Genomic DNA, 15,159 nt, shown 5'->3' with positions numbered 1-15,159 from the left:
CATTCTCCATGAGGCATTGTGGAGTGCATGGTGACCTCAACTGCTGCCCCTCCGTGGAGCATCCCACGCCATGGCTGGGATTCTTGGCCTGCAACTCTGCAGGTTTTAGTACCGACTTCCCGGGAGCGGTTCACATTTGCAGTTGATCAGTGTGGATATTTCAAGGTCTAGCTATTGTGACAAACATGGGAAATGAGGAGACACATGACAGTCCCCCCAAGAGACTGTCACCACCAGCCAAGATGGAGAATTGCAAATATATGGAGTGGCTGGCCTGGAGAAACCAACCACAGGCTGCGTAGGCAAATGCCCCTGAGAGACAGGTGGGTCCTATGGTTGTCCCAGGAGCCTGTCTTCCAGGTCCCCAGTCAGGGCCACAGGACAGGGATCATGTATTGTTGAGAGTTTGGGGGAAGCAAGGTGGCTATGTCTGCAGGACAGGACAGTGGAGGCTGAGGAGTGCAGAAAGAAACCTGGAGTCGCGCACACACAGCCCTTAGAGCAGGACCCAGGCAGGTTCAGCAGGACCCAGGCAGTGGGTCCTGCCAGTGACCCAGGTACTGATGGCAGAGCGAGAGTCTAAGGGAACAGTGGTCAGTCTCCCTGCAGACGGAGACTCCTGCCTGTCTCCTCCTTCCAGACTAGATACCAGCCTGGCTCAGAGGTGTTATGTAGAATACACAGCAATCTTTGCTTACTCTAAAGATTGCCCCAGTTGTACCTAAAATAATAAAAGCAGTATCCATGAGGGCCAAATTCCTTGCAAGGAATTTAATCGCATCCTTCAGAAAGCTCTAAAATCCTTCTGGGAATTCCAAATTAAAGTGACTGACCAGTGTGCGTGGGAGGTGCGGCCTGATCAGAAGGGGCCAAGCTGGGGCGGACACCTGCCCTCCCTCGCCTTCACCTCTCGCCTCTGCCCGGCACCACTTTGCTCCCCAGGCCTTTCCTCTATGCCTCTTCCATGAGTTAAAATAAACATCTCCTCCTTTAACTTGTGGATGTCAGGTGTTCTGTCCACATAATGGGGAAAATAAGACAGCAAGGTGAGAACATGAAAATATTTAGTATAACTACATACCACAGACTCGTATATCATAATCCCACAGTGAATTACAGATACATGAAATACAGGGCAAATGATCTAAATTGTGGGTCAAGAGAGAAGAACTGCAGTCTCTGATACAGAAGCACCAGGGCTAGGGTTTCTGGCAGATTAGATGTTGAAGGGGAAGAGATGATTAAACAAATCCTTCATAATTGTCCTTGTTTTAGGGCTTGGCTTGCCAGAAACTAACGTAACTGCCCCAGCACTGTGCATGGGTAGAGCGGGCATGCCATTCTCCACCCCTTTCCTTTAGTCTGAGGGCTCATCCTGGAAAGAGCTCTGTTGTTCTTGGCAGAATGCACATAAGTCCTAGGTTTCACATCAATAATTATCACTTCATTTGATGGTATTGTGACCATTCACACTGATGTAGTGGTTATCGATATATCTGGCTTAAGAGCTACCATCTTTATAGACTGTTTTCTTTTTGTTGTTATTTTTAACTCCCTTTCCCTTGTTTTTTTTTTTTTTTTTTTTTTTTTTTACATGATCAATGCTTGTTTCTTCCTGTACTATTCATACTTCTTTTTAGAACATTTAGTCAATGCCCTAAAATTTATAATTATTTAGAAGATAAATGTAAGCATGACTTTAATACCCTCGCAAGGCCTGTGTGACGTGGTGCTCATGAGCGTCCCTGCACTTTCCCTTCCTGTCTGTCCCCTGATGCATTTCTGTTCACCATTTCACTTACACAACCAGTGCTATACAGGCCCCAGTGCAGCACTGTCCTGCTTTTTAGTTATCTTGTAGATCTTGTAAAATAGTAAAAATCAGGGGTGTTGACTTAATTCATCTCCTTTTGTTCTGTACATTCATGTTTTGGACTCCTTTTCATTTTCTTTCTGCCTGAAGACATTCTTCTAGGCTTTCCTGCAGTGAATTGTCTCAGTTGTGCTTCTCTGACAAAGCATTTCTCATCCACATTTGAAGGGTGCCCCCCCAGGATGCAGAACCCCACTCAGCAGGGGTTCACTTGCTGTGAATTCCCTAGGTGGCTGCAGGCTCTTCCTGCCCACTCTGGGTCCCACCCTGTGCCTCTCTTTCCAAAGAAGTGACCCTCCATGCATATTTAGATTCTTCTCTTCTCCCTGCACTTGTGTCTTGTCTCCAGTTTCAGTAGGATCTGGGTGGGTTCAGCATTAGGTGGTCTCTAACCTTGCCTGGTGTTTGCTGAGCCTCTTTGTCTGTGGTTGGTGTGTGGCATCAACTCCAGAATTTCCCTGGGCATTAGGTATGGGCTTCCATCTGCCACACTGTCCTATAGTTCTGCAGCTACACCTACGTTAGGCCCTTTAGTCCTGTCCCTCAGGCTTGAGTGCCTGTCCTTTGTCTTTTTCCTTCTTATCTCTTTTTTCTTTTCACTCCCTGATTCTTCCCTCAGTTGTGTGGAGTCCGCTGTTGAGCTGGCTAAAGGCGTTCCGCACTTGCAGTGCTGGCTCTTTGATTGCCAGCACGTCCTTCGATCTTCCTTAGTGTTTCTGTCTCAACGACACTACCCATCTGGTCTGGAAGGTTTTTTATTTGTTTCCATTAAAATCTTTACCACCTTCTTCATAGTTCCTTTCAATTCACTGTCTCACTGTTCCAAAATCTGAGCTATAGTTTAGTCTCATCCTGATGTTTGCTTGTTTCTTTGGGCTGTTTCCTTGGGTTGCATAGAAATCTTTGGGATGAATCCAGGGGGCTGGGCCTGAGGATTCCCAGTGATCTGGCCAGGAGCTAGGTGGGGACTGTGCCCGGTCCTTGGTGTCTTTCGTGCTGCTGCTCCTCCTGCCCTTGTGCTGGGACTGCTTCCCACCCTGGCTGAAGGAATGGGCTCTGCCCCACTGAGAACCCCCTGCCCCAACACAACTTCTGGTTCTCTGGGGTCTGGGTGTGGAGCTGGTGGTTAGTGTCTTCTAAGGAAGCCTGTCTTTGAAGAAATTCTTTCTGCCTCAGGAGGCAGCTCTTCTGAAGGAGGGTCACCTTCCCTCTGGCTTCTGCTCCCTCCCAGGGGCAAGATGGTAAGTCTTGCCTTGAAGCCTCCACTCTGGATTCTGGGATATCTTATTTTGTTTTGTCATGCTGTCTTGCTGGGCAGGGGCTGGGTGACTGCATCCTCCTTTATCGGACTGCAGGAGGCTTGGGCATTGCTGTCTGCAAAGCTCTTCCCCGAGGGATGGGGCTCGGTGAGGGTGACCATTGTGAGGTTACCCCGGGAGCCACCTTCCCCCCTCTGAGTGCCCTAAGGTCCTTCTCAGAGAAGCTGCAGTTTCTGGAGGGTGCTGTCATTGGGCCCCTCTGTCTGGCTGCAGGAAGACCCTCCCTCTGGTGCTGGTCCTTGAGCTGCTCCCAAAATGCCCCCCTGTACCAGAAACTCCTCACGGGCATTTGCTAGTCAAGCTGCATTTGGGAGCGTGGGACAAGAGGGGCTATGACCCATTTTCCAACTGCGTCAGTGAAGTGTTCTGACCTGCAGGGCGTGAATGATGATGAGAAACAAACCCATCCCTGGACTTGCCATAAATTAAGGGCAAAGAACAATGCACCAACCTAGAAAACAGGAAAGTTCTGTCAATAAACCAGATAATAAAATTGAGTGAAAGAAGACGTCCCACGAGAATGCTTCCAGGAGATAGTCACATCTGATTATCAGGCATCTCGGAGCTCATTTGGGGAGCAAGCAGAAAGCAGAGGAGGACCGATTTTTGCAAAGCAGGGCCACATTGAAAGGCTGTCAGCCAACTGGTGACAGAAGATGCAGCTGGCAATTTCCTGAGCATTTTAAGATTTAAGGTGTGATCGAAAATATGGTGTATATTTAAAATAGTTTTATTTTAGTACAAGACATATTGCTATTAATCCCTTTCAAAGTACTCTGCTTTGAACACACTGATCCCATCAGCTTTCTAGCTCTCCTAAGCAGTTCTGGAAATCTTTTCCTGAGGGTCTTTCGCTATGCTGTTCTGGCTGCCTCAATGCCAAGAACCGATTCAAAACATTGGCCTTTCCCAGTCATTTTGACTCAGGGGAAGAGTCGGAAGTCACACAGCACCAGACCCAACGGCAAAGTGGCCAAGGACACTGCACGGTGGTTCTACAAGCTGCCTTCCCCCTGGAGGGCACTCGGCGCCAGCGTTCGCTCGCTGTGGTTTTGATGTCACCTCACAGAGGCTCAGGAGGACTTGCGGGACTGGTAAGCACAGTGGCATGTGTGTGTTCAGAGTGGGGGCGGTATTTTGAGGGACAGCAATGGCAATATGTTATTAACTGTAATTTTTAAAAAATATTTAAATATCCACTGGGAATTTCAGGAAAAAAGTAAAAAAAAAAAAAAAACAAAAAACAAAAGAAGAAGCAGAAAAATCAGCAATTGAAAATATCTTGAAAAGTAGTTTAGTTTGTGAACAGTGGCTAAATGTGTTGACAAGAAGATGCTTTTCACGATAAGTTAGAGCTAGATAAAAGATGTGCAGGAGGGGAGAGGAGCGGAGGAGAAGACAAAGGGGAAGGAAGAGAAGGGGAGAGAAGTGAAGGGCAGAGGGGAGGGGCGCAGCGCTAGAAGGGTGAGGAAGCCGCCAGACCGCAGCTGTCTCTGCAGAGGCTCCCGCGCTGGCACACCTTCATCTTTGTGCGGACCTCCTTCACTATTCCTTTTCTTTGTTGTTGTCCTTTGAGGCTTCATAATTTTAGAAACCCAAAGTCTAAACAGTTCTGGCTAAGAAATTTGTATGTTGTGTGTTTTATTTGTATTTTTGTGTAAAATCTATGGAATTAGCGCAGAGTGAAGCCTTGGACGGTCCCACCCTGCTGAGACTGTGACGGCAGCGCTCAGCTCCTTGAGCGACGGGTTGGGCCCGGAAATGAGTGGAGCCCAGGATGCTGCAGGCGGCTCCCGTTCTGACGGCGCCCAGTCCTCTAGGGAGGGCTTGCTCCATGCTGCCCCCAGGTGCTCTCACTGGGGCTCTGCTCTGTGCTTCCCCTGCCACTGCTCCTGGCCCTCAGCCAGGGCACAGACATGTGCAGAGCAGACCCCACCAAAGAGCAGAGAGGCAAGCGTGGAAACGCAGGTGGGCACTGCTGGTGGCACCCACACACACGGCTAACACTAATTCTCTGCTTAAAAAAAATTGTAGCTGTTAATGCACTTAACTGCACAAGTTAATGAATTTTTCCCTGTGAGTTTTCAATTTCTAATAACTGTTTTCTCTGGAGATGTAAAAACACTTTGCCAATATGTGGAACTCTTCTAGAAATCTTGATCAAATCAGATGCTGAGAAAAATGAGTATTAGTTTTTTCTTTTCTTTTTATGTGAAAATTTTTTAGAAAACAAGTTGTTCAAATTACAACCTTATTTAAAGTAACTTCATGGCATTACATTTTTGTGGTGGATTTTCACTATTTGACACAATGTGAGCTGGGGTATTAAAAGTGAAGCTTTTGCCAGGGCTGGTGGTGCAGGGTTGTAATTTCAGATTTGGGAAGCTGAGGCAGGAGGATTCCAATAAATTTGAGGACACTAAGAGTCTGTCTAAGCGGAGAGGGGGAGAAGAAGAGGAAGAAGAAGAAGGAGGAGGAGAAGTTTAGTTTATTTCAAAAGAAATGAGCTTTTGATAAACATTACAATCTTGCTAAAAATAAGTATATGTTTATAAGATGATAGCTCCTCATTAAAAATGTAGATGACTGGGTATTTAGACCACCACATAAAGCAATTAGAAGCTCAAATAATATACTTTTTCATATTTCAGTCACTTTAAAAGATGATTTACAGAGCAAAATTATCTGTAATGAATTATGGTGTTGATGACATATACTGAGATATAATGTATGGTATAATAGAATAGAATATGGAGATTAGCAAAGTGAATTATATCACCACTGTTCTCACAATACTCATAAAGAAATGTAATCATGTTTAAGACATTTGCAGTGAATTAAAGATGTAAACTCTCAAGAAATCACCAAAAACAAAACAAAACAGAGTCAGCAACAGATTCTGGGAAGAAGACAGAGTTTTAAAACAACTCACTGATTCAAAAGAAGGCAGAGAAGGAAGAAGGAAAACAGAGCTGATGACATGAACAGAGCACAGCTTCGAGTTCATACAGCCACTTTCAACTCTGCAACCCTGTGAGATGTAAACGGTGAAACGCACGGACTGAATGCAGGGATGGTCAGGTGGGACGAGGAGAGGGTCAGTCTGCACTTCGTGTTTTGAAGATGCCTACCTCAGACGCTGGCATCACAAATGACTAAAAGATATGAATTTGCATAAATGTGAGCGTGCTCCTGTGAGGTGGGAAGGAGCTCAAGGGTAGCTGAGAGGCTGTGTGCCGGCCGGGCGATTCTGGAAAGCACCACAGGGCTCTGAAGGGAGCAACGACGTCCCGTGGTGGCCTCCTCCACCCCATGGCTGTGGCGCCCACCCCGTCCCCCAGGTCATTCTGTATAATTAGCTCATAGCTGAAGAAACACGCAGAGCGATTCTTCTCACACTGGATACTTACATTAGACAAAATCAGTATCTCAAATTAATAATCGCAATCTCAATTTTAGGGCTCAGAAAAAGAACAGACGATATCATTGCAAATAGAAAGAAATAGTAAAGTAATAAATACCAAAGGATATACCAATAAAACTGTAGCAATTAAAACACAGAGAAGGTGGTTATACATAATTCTACAAGTGCCAGTTGTCATAAATACACTTCCTATAAATCTGATGAATGAAAGAAAAGACTACAGATATTAGGAAAGAAGAGACAAAACTATACATGCTGCAGGTGTTAAGTTAGCAATAATGGAATATTGTTAAATAACTTTATTCATAATTTTAGTAAGTTATACAGAATTGGAAAAAAATTTAAAAGACATTCACTCCCGAAGCTATCTCCAAGCCGTTCCCCTCCCAAAACATAGAATCATCTTATATGTAACAGCTGTGCTCTTACCTAAAGACATTTTCACAAGATAAACTTAAGGCAGATGACTTCACTTGTAAACTTTACCAATTATTAAAAAATAAAAATCACTCTAATTCCACACATACTTCCTTATAAAATAAATTAAAGATCAAGGGGCAAACAAGTTTAGGAGTTTACCACTACTGCACTGCAGAAACAGATGAAGATATTTAAGAAAAGAAAAATACACAAAAACATGCTTCATGAGCATTAGTCACCAAAAATAACAGTCACCTTCAAAAATAATAGTCAGTAGGACCCACCAATGTAGAAAGGACATTTAATGTAGGAAACACACATGGTTTGTCTAAGAACTGTGTGAGTTGGCCAAGATTTGGTAAACAGTCAGTGTTATTTATCTCAGCAGCAGACTAAAGGAAGTATACGAGCATCTTAGTTGATGAAGAAAAAGTGTGTTAAAATCCAATCTATTCAAGGGTGAGAACAGAACAGACTAAGAATGGAACAGGACTTTCTCAATGGTCGAGCTTTTGGAGGGTTCTGAAGTCTCCACGTCCATTGTTCTATCACATTCAGGAGTGGATGCTTTGCTGTTACAAACAGGAGGCATGTGGGATGTCTGGTTCATCCCCTGCTGCTCAGCATTGTGATAAATAATTAGGGAAAAATAATAAAGACAGGACAAGGATGTTGGACAGGAAATAACACAGCTGTTTTCATTCACTGATGGCATGGTTCTGTACTGTAAAGATCACAGAACTTTCAAATGCGGTGAGAATTCGTAAGTGACTTGTTCATAGTAACTAACAAACTGATTCTAAAATTACGGGAAAAAGTGCCTGTGACATCAAGCATGCCGTGGAGGCTGCGCTGGGCAGCACACAGCTTGAGCGAGGGCACAGAGACGCATCATCCAGGGAAGGCTGCTGCGAGGCAAGCGTGGCTGAGGGATCGACACGTCCAGAGGGAATCTCTGTGGCCACTGTGTCCAGCAGCGTGCTGGTGACCATGTGGATGGAAAGAGCACGTGGTCTCCTGGGGCTCAGGAAGAGAGGAGGGAACTGGAGCTCACAGCGCAGGCTCCAGGCCCATGGCACTTTGGAGGGAAGCACCTACCGCAGCGACCTCCCTGTGCTTCCTCGCGCCAGGGCCTTCTGAGCACAGCTGACTTTGGGGAAACCCTCAGCTTCGTGCGTCCAGCAGGCCCAGGTGCATCCAGCCCTAAGTGGCTTCTTCTTCAGCTCCTGGGACACAGGTGTCAGCTCTGCTCTGCCAGCCATGATGTGGGTCACACAGACCCGGCTGGAAGTGAGCATGGTGGGCTTGGAGAGCACACGTGTCACCGTGGAGGTGGCACACACCCTCCCTCGGGGATCATGGGCCATGGGGACAAGCCACGAGCTGAACTTGAGGTTAGGAGGAGAAGCAGTGGTGTCTGTGAAGCTGAGTCCTTGCCGTGACACACACTGCAGCCTCTTCTGTCAAGGACAGAGGTTGGGAGCAACAATCTGTCACCAGACAGTTTCTGTGTGGTCTGGGCCCTCTTCCCAGATGCCTGCCTGAGAGCCCTTTCCCCTCTGTGTGACTCCACACACACCCAAAAGGATATCAAGGCACACCGCTGGCAGAAGGGGCACGCCACCCAGACTGGGGGTCACAGAGCCCTCCTGGAGGGAACGGTATCCCCACAGGTGAACAGACAAACGGGGGAAGAAGGGCAGGTGTGAGGATGCAGGAACAGGCGGGAGGACCAAGGAGCTGGCCACGGACACGAAGGCTGCCTGGGATTGGAAGAATTAAGCAGGAGGAGAAGTCAGGTTGGATTGTGGTGAGGGTTCACCCATGTAAATCAGAAGAAGGGTGTTGATAAATGCAGGACAGATGCAGGCACTTAGAAGATGTTCACAGTTGGGACTGTATTGGGAAAGAGGCCCTGAAGAGGAGCGGGAGGCGGAGACTGCAGGTGGAGCTCAGAGAAGAGGACAGCATGAGGTGGAGAGGTGGAGTGGACATGTGGTGTGGGTTGCTCAGGAGGATTTGGAGGAAATGGTAAGTCGTGATGCCTTGTTAATAAAGCTTGTTGGAGAGAAAGAGACCCCTACCAGCATGGACTAGTGGGCAGAAACGCAGTAGTTACGTGGTAGCAGAGAAAGAAATGGGCTTGGAAGAGAAGGGACACATAATTTATGAGTGAGGAGAGTCCTGTAGGATTACGGGACACAAGCAGGCAGGGCCACGCTGGCTCAGGAGAGAGACCTGGCTTACGTTTTCATCTTTGCTTCTGCCAGCCCATGAAGAGCAATAGGAGGCATCAATGCAGCTGGGACTGTTGAGAACCCGATGACGTGGTGGAGTCATCAGCCCTTACCTACAAGTTGTCAGGGGGATTTCACCCACAGAGGGAGTAGCAGTGACCAGAGAGGCTGGGGCAGGGAGAAGGCGTGCTGTCACGGGTCATGGTGAGAACTGGCCTGGGAGAGGGCCACGGGGAGACAGAGGGTGGAGGCAGCTGTGGGAGGGGCCAGCACTAGGACAGTGTGTTCCTAATGGCAGGAAAGGGGGGCTCGAGGACCCCAGATGCTCAGCTGAACCAAGGCAGTTCCCCCGGCCGACGTATAGAAGTGAATGTTGCATAAGGAAGATCCCCATATCAATTTCCATTCTTTCCCAAAGACCAGACAGAGTTGTGTTTCTCGAAACCCGATTGAAGGCATCCATGTAAAGAGATGGAAAAGTTGGACTAGGAGAAGACCATGAGCCTGATTAATTACTGTCTGCATCAAGGTACCCTGCAGCCTACGTTAGCCAGGCTAATTGTTGCTCCAGCCCACAGAGCCCACAAATGTGCAGATCCCTGTGAGAAACGCTTAACAACGAAACGTGTCCTACGGGACAAGAGGGTCAGCTTCTGTCATATATGCAATCTGGTGACACAGAAATATGAAACAAAATTTAAAACTGTGATGCTGAAGAATTATTTTAAATTGTTTTCAATGGAGTAGTTTAAAGAAACAAAGGATATAATTTTAGTCTATAATTAAAGTCTCATGACATCTGTTTGGGGAATGGAACAACCAAGATCCTGTAGAGTTGTTTGAGGAGCTTAAACCTCATAGGTATTCTCTAAATTTCCAAAGGAGATAGACTACTTCTCAACCGGAGACTATCTCATTCAGCAGGAACCGGACCAAGTCTGCGGCTTGCTGATAAGAGGGACAAAGAGAGCCACACAGCTAAAGGTGTTCCAGGGATGTGAACTACTTAAATGGAACACAATGTGAAATCTCAAACTCTGTCAGCACATCGTGAGAAGATTATTTTAGAATGCGTATGCAAGGGAACTTAGGAATTAAGGCTGATGTAATAGGGGAACTAACAAAATTCAGGAGTGCAGGGCAAGGCTCAAGTATTGCAAAGGGATGCCTCTATTGTCCAAATACTGCAATTGTGGTTAAATAACTTGAAGCAGTAATGTGGCTGTGAAATTGGAAGTGAACTCGAGTCTTTCCCTTTTGTAAAGTAAATATATTCTGCAAGGCTTATTGAAAAATTGAGGAGTAAGCACTCAAGAAAGTAAGAGGTTTGGGTTGGACAGAAGATGCTGGTCTGGAAGTCACTCTAGCTTTAAAGCATAGTTACTGAAGCTGCCCATGTTATCCACATGCATTCGCAGCTCCCTTGGTGAAGGTCCAAGCTCAGCACTTCAGTAGAACGCAAGCTTGATGTATTTCTGTGTTCCATACAACTGAAAGTGGGGAGATATTCAGCTCAGTCCTCATTAGAAACTTATCCTGGACACTTACACTGCTGAAGTGCAGACAGCTACACAAATAATAATTTCACAAAGAATATGGCTCATTATTATTTATGATAAGGAGAACCCTTATCAAATTTGCCGCTCCTCATGCTTGTTTTCTAGGGTATGTGCCTATCTGAGTTTCAGGATCTTCTCTGCGATGCTGCTGTTGAGATTTTACTGCACAATGATGCCACAGAAATGGAGAGGTGAGGACACACTGGAGATCTTCACTTTCCTCAAAGTCATGGGAATACCCACAGGATGAAACCAGCATTCGCAGGAGTCTGGACTGGCCAGAGGTGTGCAACAGTAGTCTTGGGAGCATGTATTCAGGAAGAGCAGGGCCTTGCAGCAGCATGTAGACTTGCTTTTCCTCATGTTCTCCCAGTCTGTGGTATCTTTGGGGCAGTCATGGTAAGAACCAGGAGACAAACCCCTCTGGAAGAGTGGGAACTGGGCAGAAAGTCTTTCAGAACCTTTCCACAGCATCGCTCTGGTTCTCTGATGGCTGCACCAGCAACCCATCACCATGGCTTTTCAGTGTTTGTTCTGACTTAGAGTCTCCCTGTGTGCTTTCACTGAGATAACTCTTGGCAGCAAAAGACTCAAAAGAAAAGCTGAGGAAACAGATGCTGAGAGAAAGCTTGATTAGCTTGGGCACACCCAGCAATCTAGAGGCCTTGCCAGTGCAAAGGTGGTGTGCAGCCTCAGAAGTGTGCATGTGCTCAGAAAAAAGCTGCGAAGGCACCAGGCTCTCACCTTTGCTGGACTCCTGGCTCTGCACTGCATGAATTGCGACGGAGGCAGAGCTGTGAACTGTCTGTGTGTGGAAGGTGCCCTGCCAAATGCACAGAAATCTGTAGCAAACATCGGAGGGTCCATGGTTTTAGTCATGTGAGGAAAACCACCGAATTGTTAGCTGACTGCTAAGCTGTGTCTTTGGTGATTGTACACAGCACACTGTTTGGACTTCACAGAACTGGGTCACGACATTCAGTAAACACCATGCAAGAAGAGCAACCCCTGGAGAAATGGAACCCGACTTTCTGAGCAGTCACATGATGCACTTAAAGCATCCAATTTTCATCATAAAAGAGACAAGGATATCAGACATATGCACAAATTATTTTATTTTAAAGAGTAAAAACAATAAAATCAATACAGAATTTCAAAACAAGATAATAGGAAATTAACAAATGGTTATGATATTGTTATCTTCAAAGTATATAAGTACAAGAGTCACATCTGAAGAAGCAGTGGAACATATGTGAATTACATGACATCAAGATGAGATGACCAATAAGAACACAGAAATTTATGAAAGTGGAGCCAAATGGAAATTTTAGAGAATAGGAAGTGTAATTTTTAAAATAAAATTTACCATAGGGCTCAACAGAAAATTGGAGCTGACTGAACAAAAGCAGACGATGGAAGATAGATCAATTAATCTGAAGCACAGAGAAAAATAAAGCAAGAAATGAGCAGTTTCAGTGCTCCATTACCTCTACTATGAATAGTAAGAGTTCAGAGGCAGAGAAAGAGGAAAGAGTAGATATTTGAAGAAAAGGAGTCAAAACTTCCCTGTATCTGATGAAAATGATTAATCTTACAAGTAAGAAGTGTGATGAATTCCAGGTGTATCCATACTTTGTCAGATCATCAAATCATCGAAAGACAAAGATCATGAATAACAAATCTTCCAAAGACAGATGGCTGACTTTTCACCAGGCACCAGGAGGGTCAGAAGAAAATGGAATGACATAAAACCCTGGGGTCTGGGGATTTAGTTCAGCGGCACAGTGCCTGCCTGGCAAGCACAAGGTCATGTGTTGGATTCCCAGTACCGGAAAAAAAACAAACAAACAAACAAACAAAAAAAAACAGCAACAAAAAAAAAACACGACATAAAACCCTGAAGAAATACCATGCTCAGCAAGGAAGTCTGTAGAGAGAAAAGAGTCTTTTTAAAAGGGATGGAGGAATCATGACAGTGTCAGCTAAATAAACCAGAAGAAATTTCTCACTTGTACCTTTGCTCTCCAAGAAACACTAATGAAAATCCTTCTGATGATCAAAGGACATAAGCGGGCAGCTAAAATCCACATGAAGAAATAACCAGTGGTATAGTAATCACACAGGCAAAGGCAAAGACCTGTAAGTAGATATTTATTATAATACTTTATTCCTCTTATTTGACTTAAAATACTATTGCCTAAAACAATAATTACAAAACCATACTAATAACATATGATGTACAAGGATGCAATCCATGTGACAATAATACCACCAAGAAGGTTGGTAGGAGAAGAGGTACTTAATAGCTCAGTATTTTTGTACCACTAAAATTTAATTGATATTAGTCCAAACTAGGTTGTCATGAATTGAAATGTTCAGTACAACTCTATGATGACTAGTAAGAAAATAAGAAATTAAGAAATCATGGTAAACTGGCACAGCACAATGTAAGCACTTGTCACGTAAGCAGGAAGTGACAGAGGAACAGTGGGATGACAGAAACACAAGATGTGTAGAAAGGCTGAAAAAGATGTGTAGAAAGATTGAAAAATGGCAAACGTAATTTCCATTTTGTCGGTGTAGACAAGTGATTAATCCATTGGAACTTCTTTTTGTGCACAGCCTGAAGGGTCTAACTTCATTTTTTTGCATGTGGATATTAAGTTTTTACAGCACCATTTGGTGAAAAGACACCCTTTCCCTATTGTATATTTGGGTGTGCTCATCAAGGGTGACTCAAATTTGAAAAAGACACAGAAACTTGTGGAGGGGATGGGTATGCTCATTACCCTGACTGTGCAGTAGCTTCATAAGAATTTCATGCACAAACTTACTGAATAATACATATTAAATGAACACTATTTTAACATACCAGTCAGAACTCAAACAAGCTGTTGAAATGGAAATAGAAACTATTTTCTATTCTGGAAACTAAATAGAAAGGTGAGCAGAAGATGACAATATGCAGGAAGGTGCTCTGTAGAAGAGACAGACACTTTCAAAGACACAAATAGGTTACACAGGACAAGGTGGAAAAAGTTAGATCATGAGCAAGATGTGGAAGGGATGGGTATCACTATAGCAACCCCACAAAAGACAGGTGGGATGATGACAGAGCTGCTCCGGGGATGGAGAGCAGAGCTCTGATGATAGGTACATCACTGGACAAGCAGGTGTATGTGCTCGGAGGAAAGCATATGGCTGCAGACCACCACAGCAAAATCAGGACAGTCCTGAATGGAAATAGAAACTTCACCATGAAGAACTAGAAGAACCAGAAAGGGTGAAGCCAAGCAAAGATGGAAAGAAGTGAGACACTGCAGTGGAAATACGTTAAGAAATAAGATAAGTTTGGCAAAATCTATGACAGCAGAAGTTGAGTTTTTAAAAAAGCATCAATGAAATTGGCATACATGTAGCTGGACTGATGTAAGAAAGAGGATTAATGATCATTTTCAAAAATTGGAAATAATGGAGGGAATATTACTGCCAACCTCATAGTGAAGAGAGATGTTATGCAGTCTGAAAAACTGTACATGGATAAATTAGTTGACTCAAATGAAACAAATAAACTGTGAAAAAGACCCAAATTTTTACCAAAACTGACCCAGGAAGAAATATAAAATCTGACCAGATCAATTACATGTAAATAAATAGAATTAGTAATAAAAGAAACTTCCCACAGAGACAGATCCAAAGCCAGAATGCTTCAGAATTGAGAATTCTAGCAATGTTTAAAGAATTCACATGAATTCTTCAAAAAGACTTCAAAAATATAAAAGGGCACATTCACAGTCCTTCCATACAGCCAAAATTACCCTAATACAAAATCCAATCAAAGACAATATTAAAGGGCAAACTATTGGTCAATATCCCATATTAATATACATGCAGAAATCCTCAATAAAATAGTAATGAACTGAGTTCAGTAGGATAAAATGAACTCTGCTGTATGTTCAATTGGGAGTTATCCTAATAACATACTCTTGGTTCAATGTATCCGTATCAGTTAGAGCAATACACCAAATTTATAGATAAAGATGAAAACTCCCTCAACCAAGGCTATGTACCTGGCCACCTCAATAGTAAGAGAAGGAGCATCTGGCACAATTCAGCAACCTTCATTGAGGAACTGCTTAAGAAAATAAGGATAGGAGAGAGCTCCTTCAACCTCATGGACAGTATCTGAGAAAAGCCCATAGTGACATCTAAGTCAAGACTGTAAAAACTTGATTTAAAGTTGCCCCCACCCCCGTGTTCATGAACAAGATAAGGAAATCTGTTCTCATCATGTCTGTTAGCATTGTACAGAGGTGTGAAGCAAGGC

The sequence above is a fragment of the Chinchilla lanigera genome, unplaced genomic scaffold (assembly GCF_000276665.1).
Source record: "Chinchilla lanigera isolate Chin_1 unplaced genomic scaffold, ChiLan1.0 scaffold00002, whole genome shotgun sequence".
NCBI lineage: Eukaryota > Metazoa > Chordata > Mammalia > Rodentia > Chinchillidae > Chinchilla > Chinchilla lanigera.
The sequence above is the reverse complement of the archived record's forward strand: the minus strand, read 5'-3'. Positions refer to the sequence as shown.